Raw genomic sequence first — 7,045 nt, 5'->3', positions numbered from 1 at the left:
ACTTTAAATTTTGATGCTTCAATGACACTTTATTATTTTTAAGGCTTTGTGGAAAAGGGAAGATTAAAGGAAAGATTAAATCTACACACGTAGCTTAAAGTTACAAAGATCCTCTCCATATAAAGAAGTGTCTTATCTATTACCTGTCACATTGCAAGTGTAGAAAAGGTTGAAAATTTTGAAGAATATAATAGGTTCTCTATTCCAGTTCCGTGGAATAGCTGTGTACAAGAAAGCCTAAAACATTATTTGCTCACTTTTAGGCAATCTAGTTACTTCAGCTATAACCTCAAGACTTTTCTGTTAAACACTGTTGCCCTCTTGGTCTCTCTCCTACACTGTCTTTTCCAGTGCTTGCTTGCTCTCTTACCTTCTACATTATATTTATTGATAGATTTATGCCTTCTTGATCTTAACATTTCATTTCTCAATTAATAGTTCTTCTAATTCTCTCTTAATAAGACTTGGTATTTTTGTGTTATATATAGAATACATATAGAACACAAAATAATTATAAAGAACAAAGGATATCTCCTTTATCCACACAACTTATAACTGATTATATGATAATACAAGAATTTTACCATAATATTCCTTACAATATTAAGTAGTTACGAATTGAGGAATTTATCAAAAAGCAACTAGAACTTTCCAGTCCTATATTAAAATTTGTATTTTCTCATTATGCTTATGATATGTCTCTTGTGTTCATATGAACTAAATTAAAAATAGGGATTTAAAAAAGTTGAAAGAAATTTGACAACTTGAAAGTCTCATTGGGTAGCAAAACGAGGCAGCAAAATGTTATCAAAATTATCACATACAGGTGCGCCCTAGTTCAAGACATTTTTCTCTTACTCATTAGTCAACAGTGGTTGTTGTCTTCACAGTAGAAAGCACTGTGGTCTGGCTGTCTGATTAATAACTTCCACCCTCAATTTGGGTGCTGCTGACTACAATGGAATCATTTTCAAAGTGACTCCAATGTTGTATGATAAATGGATGGATTTCAGTAAGAGATTTTGATCTGTAGATAATGGTACCCATGGAGAAATTGTTGAGTGGATTCCTTTGCTATTACTGAACTTCCTTTAAACTTTCTTTTTTTAAAATACTTTTATATTTTGTAAAAATATATTGTTTTATATATATATATATATATGTATATATATATATTTTGCAGTGCTTTGTGTACTTTTATTTATTTTTTTGCATAACTATTTATATGACATCACTACCATTTCAGAAGCAGCTGATGGAGATTATGAATGTTAATTCAGGGAGAGGGAGGTGATTGTTCCCCTCTACTCAGCTCTTGTGAGGCCCCATCTGGAGTACTGCAGCCAGGCCTGAGGCAAGAATACAAGAAAGACAGGGAGCTCTGGAGAGGGTCCAGAGGAGGGCCACAAAGATGATCAAAGGACTGGAGCACCTCCCCTACAAAGACAGGCTAAGGGAGCTGGGCTTCTTCAGCCCAGAGAAGAGAGGGTTGTGGGGTGGCCTCACTGCAACCTTTCTGTTCCTAAAGGAAGCCTACAAACAGGAAGAGAGTCAACTCTTTGAAGTTGTAGATAACAGCAAAATAAGGGGATATGGTTTTAAGTTGAAGGTGGGAAGATTTAGGTTGGATATCAGGGAGAAGCTCTTTACTAAGAGAGTGCTGGGAAATTCTGCCCAGAGAGGTTGTGGATTTCCCATCCCTGGTGGTGTTCAAGCCTAGGTTGGATGGGGCCCTGGGCATCCTGGTCTAGTATTAGATGTGAAGGTTGGTGGCCCTGCCTGGAGTAGGCAGGTCGGAGCTTGATGATCCTTGGGGTCCCTTCCAAGCCATTCTATGATTGTATTAAATTAAAATTCAGCATTTGCCAGTATGTCAAAGCTGTTAGCCTTGATGGCCCACATTCCTTTCTAAGCAGAAAGATGGAAACTTTTTTCTTTCTCTGTTGACCACAGAGGAAACCTTGGACAAGACTTTAAACTTTCAGGCTTCGTTAAAGAGTTTAAAGATGGCCAGGTGTAGGGGAACTGTTGGGACCTGGCTTGAGCTGGTGATTGAGCACCTGGTGAAGGGCTGTGGCTGGCCCAGGGAGCACAGGCAAATTGTTTGCACCTGTGCTCTCCAGGTGACCAGAAAGGGTAGTCCTAGGGTGGAGCCCCCCCTGGGCTCATATAAGGGTCAGCCACCGAAGGGAGAGTATTTTTGGAACTTGAGCTACTTTCTGAGAAGTGCTGTAGAGCCAGAGGTCTCCTTTACCAGCTGGGTGAGTTGGACTTTTCTTTTTGTAAATGACTATTGGTCTACTTGTGAATGGTTTACCTGGTATTGTTGAGAACTTGTGAGAAGTGATTTTACCTCTTCATAAGCAGAACACCAGGAGTGTCTTGTTCTTCTTTTTCATTGTCTGTGCAATGTTATTCAATTGCTATAGTCTTCCTTGAGAAGAAATGTTTTTGGAATTGCTATTTCTGACTTTCTTGTGAATCGGTTTACCCTTAAAAGTTGTATTAATGATAATACATGGTATCTTGTGGCTTTCAGTAAGTTTTGTGTCAAGCGTTTAATACAACTGTGTTGATATTCTGCCAGGCTCTTGGTGAGAGCTGATTATTAGAAGTCTTGTTGCTGAATCTGGGTTGCTTTCAGGCAGGTCACAAATCTCAGTCACAGTTCAGTGGATCATCTAGCTTTTTGTTGTCTGAGTTAGCCTTTTTATGGCTGGTTTCCAAAGCATTAGGCTGAAGTACGAAGTTTAGAAAGAACAGTAGAGCAGCTATGAAACAGGAAGGTTAAGAACTGCTGACAGGCAGTCCTCTGGCTCGCTTCTTGGTATTTTCCCTTGTGACTAACAGCAAACAAACCATTATAAAATTCATGTAATTGTCTGGAGGAACAAAGGTTTTCTATCTGCTCTGGAACGTAGCATGTCTGTTATTTCTGCTGTTTTCTTCAAGAGAAGCGGTTGACGAGAAATGTGCAAAGCATGAATAGCAGGTGATGGCAGGTCACAAGGCTTACTGCTTTACTTCAGCTGAGAGAATACAAGTGACCAACTCTGATAAATTCCTTTTCTATTTAGAAATATTTACCATAGAATCAGCCTGTATTAAACGTGGCCTTCTAGAAATCTATCATTTTATAAACCAAAGCTATTCTTCTCAGAAGTAGATATATCAGATCTAATGATATGCATATATCCATAGCAGTAGGATATATTCTGTGTGGTACTGCAATACCTCAGAAACAATTCACAAGATAAATACTGGAACTTTAAAAATATGGGTTTCCATTGCAGCGTTCAAAGGATGTATTACTGTGTCCTGCCATAATATTTAATTGTCTTATATTCCATCTGCTTGCTGAAATCTTCTACTGAAGATAGTAATATTCCCACTCGGAAAACTGTGGCGATCGCTTTTATGCCTGTATGCGAAACAGGTCATGACTGGAAAAATCCATAAGAAAGCATTAATAAGAACTTTGATTACATTAACATTCATGAATTATCAAAGGCAATAATATATCATTGTCCATATTTTGCTGAATGTCTTTAGAAGACTAGCTGTTTCCTCTCTATATTATTTCTATCCCGTATGTGTTAGTTTATCACATGTTGTTTTCTTCTAAATAAAACTTCAAACAATATACCTGCCACAGTTATGGGTTGTGTTTGTTTGTTTGTTTTGTGGTTGTTGCTGTATTTGCTGTTGTTTTTCATTACATGTCAGGAATATTGATAAGGAAGGGAACTTAGCACTTATGCCTCTCAAACAGGTATTTGAGAAAAACATCCATTTCTTAAAGGTATTTACCAATGCCTCCATAAGAGACCATGAAACATAGTAGCAATGAAAAAGGTCTTAACACTTGTTCTATTATTCTAGAATGCTTAGTAAATCTCTTCCTCTTTTTGACATGCCATCATTTTCTGCTCTATTTTCTCTGCAGTAGACTTCTTTACAATTATTAATTATATTATGTAATGTTTATGTTTCCGTCCTCTGGTAACTGTAGTATTTGCGGAGCTGAAATAGCACTTCTGTATTTTGTCTTTTTTTATTTCCACAGGGGAATTAAGCCTTTTATTTTTTTCTCTCTAATCCTTTATAGAAAAGCCTGTTTGTTGTTTTGGCATTTTATTTGTTTTTTGTGTTTCTTATTTCAGCTATTGACAAAAAAAGTTTCATCTTGTTCTCTAGAATGTAAACTTTTACTGTTTTCATACCTGAGTTTTAAGCTGATGTTTATTTTTCAGACCAGCTTTATGAACTTGTTTTTTCTTCTAATTTATAAATGCTATGTAATTAACTATTTATACATTATTTCTCTGGAGAGTCCTCAGCAGACTATTTGATGGTTCTCAGCTAAATCATTCCATGAGCAAATCTCTTAGGCAGCTGACACTAGTTAGCCCAGCTAGTTTTTAACCTCTCTTGAGCCTTGACACATCAGAGGCCAACCAACAACTGCCTGTGTATTGTATCACTCGGTGAATGAATCTGATGCATTGCGCAAGTCCATCTCCTTTTGCTGACTTTGCATTGTTTTGCCTATTGCATCTGCAGTCAGATTGTGCATTAATAATTTGACAGGAGCCTACTAATATTGTTGGCATTCATTCAACCTGGCTAAAATTTGTGTATTGTCCATGTAACTCTTCAGAATTTGCCCAGTATTTCAGGCAGGCTTGTTGAAAGTTCTTTCATACTGCAAAGTTAAGTGAAAGCCACAAATTTATGCCCTTCTTGTTACTAATAATATCCTATTTTTTTTTTTTTTTTGCTTGTATGAGAATTATTAGGTCATGGACTGAGCAGCTGGTGAAGGGGTGTAGCCAGCCCTGGGAGCACAGGTGGAAACAATTCACTTGTGTGACTGGAAGGGGTGGCCCCTGGCTCCATTTCTCCCTAACCTCATTTAAGGGCTCATGGTCACAAGGGAAGGATTTATCTACTCAGAGATCTCCTCTTCGGAGTGTTGAGTAAACCACGATCCTTGAATAGGAATAATTGATTTCTTCTTAACTACTGGATTGTGACCTCTACCTTTCTTTGGTGAACCGAAACTGGTTTAAAGCTGCTTTCTGTTATTGTGTGTCCTTGTGTTTGGTGAGTCAGGCAGGAACACCTACCAAAGACACTATAAATTCTGAGGTAGCTTTGTTAAAGGGTCTAGCAAGTTGGGTTTGGATGGGGAAAATCCATTTTCCTGAAAAAGGAATTAGCTGGGCACGTCTTGGGTCTCCTAGGCTCTCCATGATAGATGCTGTGTTCTATAGTAGAAAAATAGTGCCTGTTAAGGCATGTGGAGAGTGTCACCAGCTCACCAACCCAAATGATAGCGTATTTTGAGGGTCTGGGGAAGGATATTTTGATAAACAAAGGTGATGTGCAGCATCCACCATAGTCTGGCCTCTGTTAATGGCCTTAAATCACTTCAGCATCTTGGAACAACATCTTGAGGATCAATATCAACTATTATGTGAGTGAATTAAATGAATTAAAAAATAAGATTTCTGGATTGATGAGTAAACCTACCCAAACTAATGCAATACAACTAGTCATAGCCTTGTCTCCTCGTGAATGTAGAGGACCCTTATGGCCATGATATTATCAGAGAAGAGAATTCTAAGAAATCTGAACTGTTGGCTCTGGAACCAGATCCTTTAGAAATCCAGTGATTAGTCGCTCGAAAACTTAAATCCAAAAAAGACCTATGGGGGTACTATCGTAAGAGTGGCTTCCTGTCCAAAGTACAATGCATGTTACTGCACGCACATATGAGGCCTCTGAAATGATCAAGTTAGTCCAATTCTGGCAAAGGTCGGGGGAATGTATCCTGGCCTGGTTGTTGAGACTATGGGAACCGAAAGTGTTGTGGTCAATGGCCCAGAAGTTTCCAAGCTGCCCTTCATCATAATACAGCTAGCACTGAGGCAAAGGTTTTACACCACTGTCATCTTCCTCATTTTCCTCATAGACAGTGAGGAAAATCATTCCTTAATACAGTGGATTTTAGCACCCTGTTGGCTGATGTGGCTTAGTAAAACAGATGCAGCCATTCGTAGTATTTATGGAATTCTATGAAAGGGCACCAGAATTATGTCTAGGAGCTAAGTATGAGACAGTAATTCAACAGTCTGCTCAATTAGTGGCCGACCTTGGAGAAACAGAGTGCCTTAGATCAAAGCATAATATTTGAGCAATACAGGAGAGGGACTTCCTGAGTACTCCAAAACCAAAGACCTCCCCTGAGGATTCCAAAGTCAGGGACTCTGAGAGTTCCTCAGGCGAGTATAGAATGACCTTGTATAGACAGGGGTGTAATTTAATAAGATTAATAAACAACCCAACTGCTTCCTCTTAGACGTGTGAAGGCAATTAAATGAAAAGCAATGCTTTCCACCTTCCCTCTTTAGAGGAAAGGGTATCAGGACTTTGGACAGGATTTCTCCACAGGCATGGAGGTTAGATTGTTTAATACGATTTGTAAGAAATGGCAGCTGCTGTAGGATGCCTGCACAGCCACAGCCAGGTGGCTGAACAAGAATGAAGGATTTCTCAACTCATGGCTGACAATATACTGGCATGCCAGATTGCTAATAGGAGATTGTATAGATTACCAGGAGGTCAGGAAGAAATCACTTGATCAATACAAGAATTGGAAAAGGTGGGAATCAGAAGACCAGCAGCCCCTATAATTCTCCTATATGGCTGGTTTGGAAACCAGATGGGACCTAGCAGATGACAGTTGACTGTACAGAATTAAGCATGGTCAGCCCACAAATTCACATGGCAGTACCCAGTGTTGCCATTCTCCTGGTCACATTCAGTAGGGAATTAGAAACGTACCATTGTGTCCTAGACGTAGCTAATGTATTCTTCAGTGTTTCCATGGCTAAAGTATCACAAGGTTTATTTTCATTCACATGGGAAGGTGGGCAGCGGACCTTTCAGGTCCTACAATAATGGTATGTACATTCACCAACTTACTGCTGTCATTTGGTAGCCTGTGACTTGGTGGAGTGGGATAAGCCAGATAATGTCA

At 38.9% G+C, this 7,045-nt stretch overlaps 1 protein-coding gene across 5 annotated transcripts in view; it reads left to right on the top strand.

Annotated features, from left to right (window-relative positions):
* Positions 1-2,174: 2,174 nt before the first annotated feature.
* The window catches only part of TENM3 (teneurin transmembrane protein 3), a 583,022-nt gene continuing 578,151 nt past the window's right edge, over positions 2,175-7,045 (top strand). For all 5 annotated transcript variants that reach the window (XM_090138907.1, XM_090138906.1, XM_090138905.1 and 2 more), the window contains exon 1: positions 2,175-2,261. The gene's annotated coding sequence lies outside the window, so the exon portion shown is untranslated. The remainder of the gene's footprint in view (positions 2,262-7,045) is intronic.

This window comes from Phasianus colchicus, chromosome 4 (assembly GCF_987193195.1).
Source record: "Phasianus colchicus chromosome 4, bPhaCol1.hap1.1, whole genome shotgun sequence".
In the NCBI taxonomy this organism is placed as follows: domain Eukaryota; kingdom Metazoa; phylum Chordata; class Aves; order Galliformes; family Phasianidae; genus Phasianus; species Phasianus colchicus.
The sequence above is the reverse complement of the archived record's forward strand: the minus strand, read 5'-3'. Positions and strand labels throughout refer to the sequence as shown.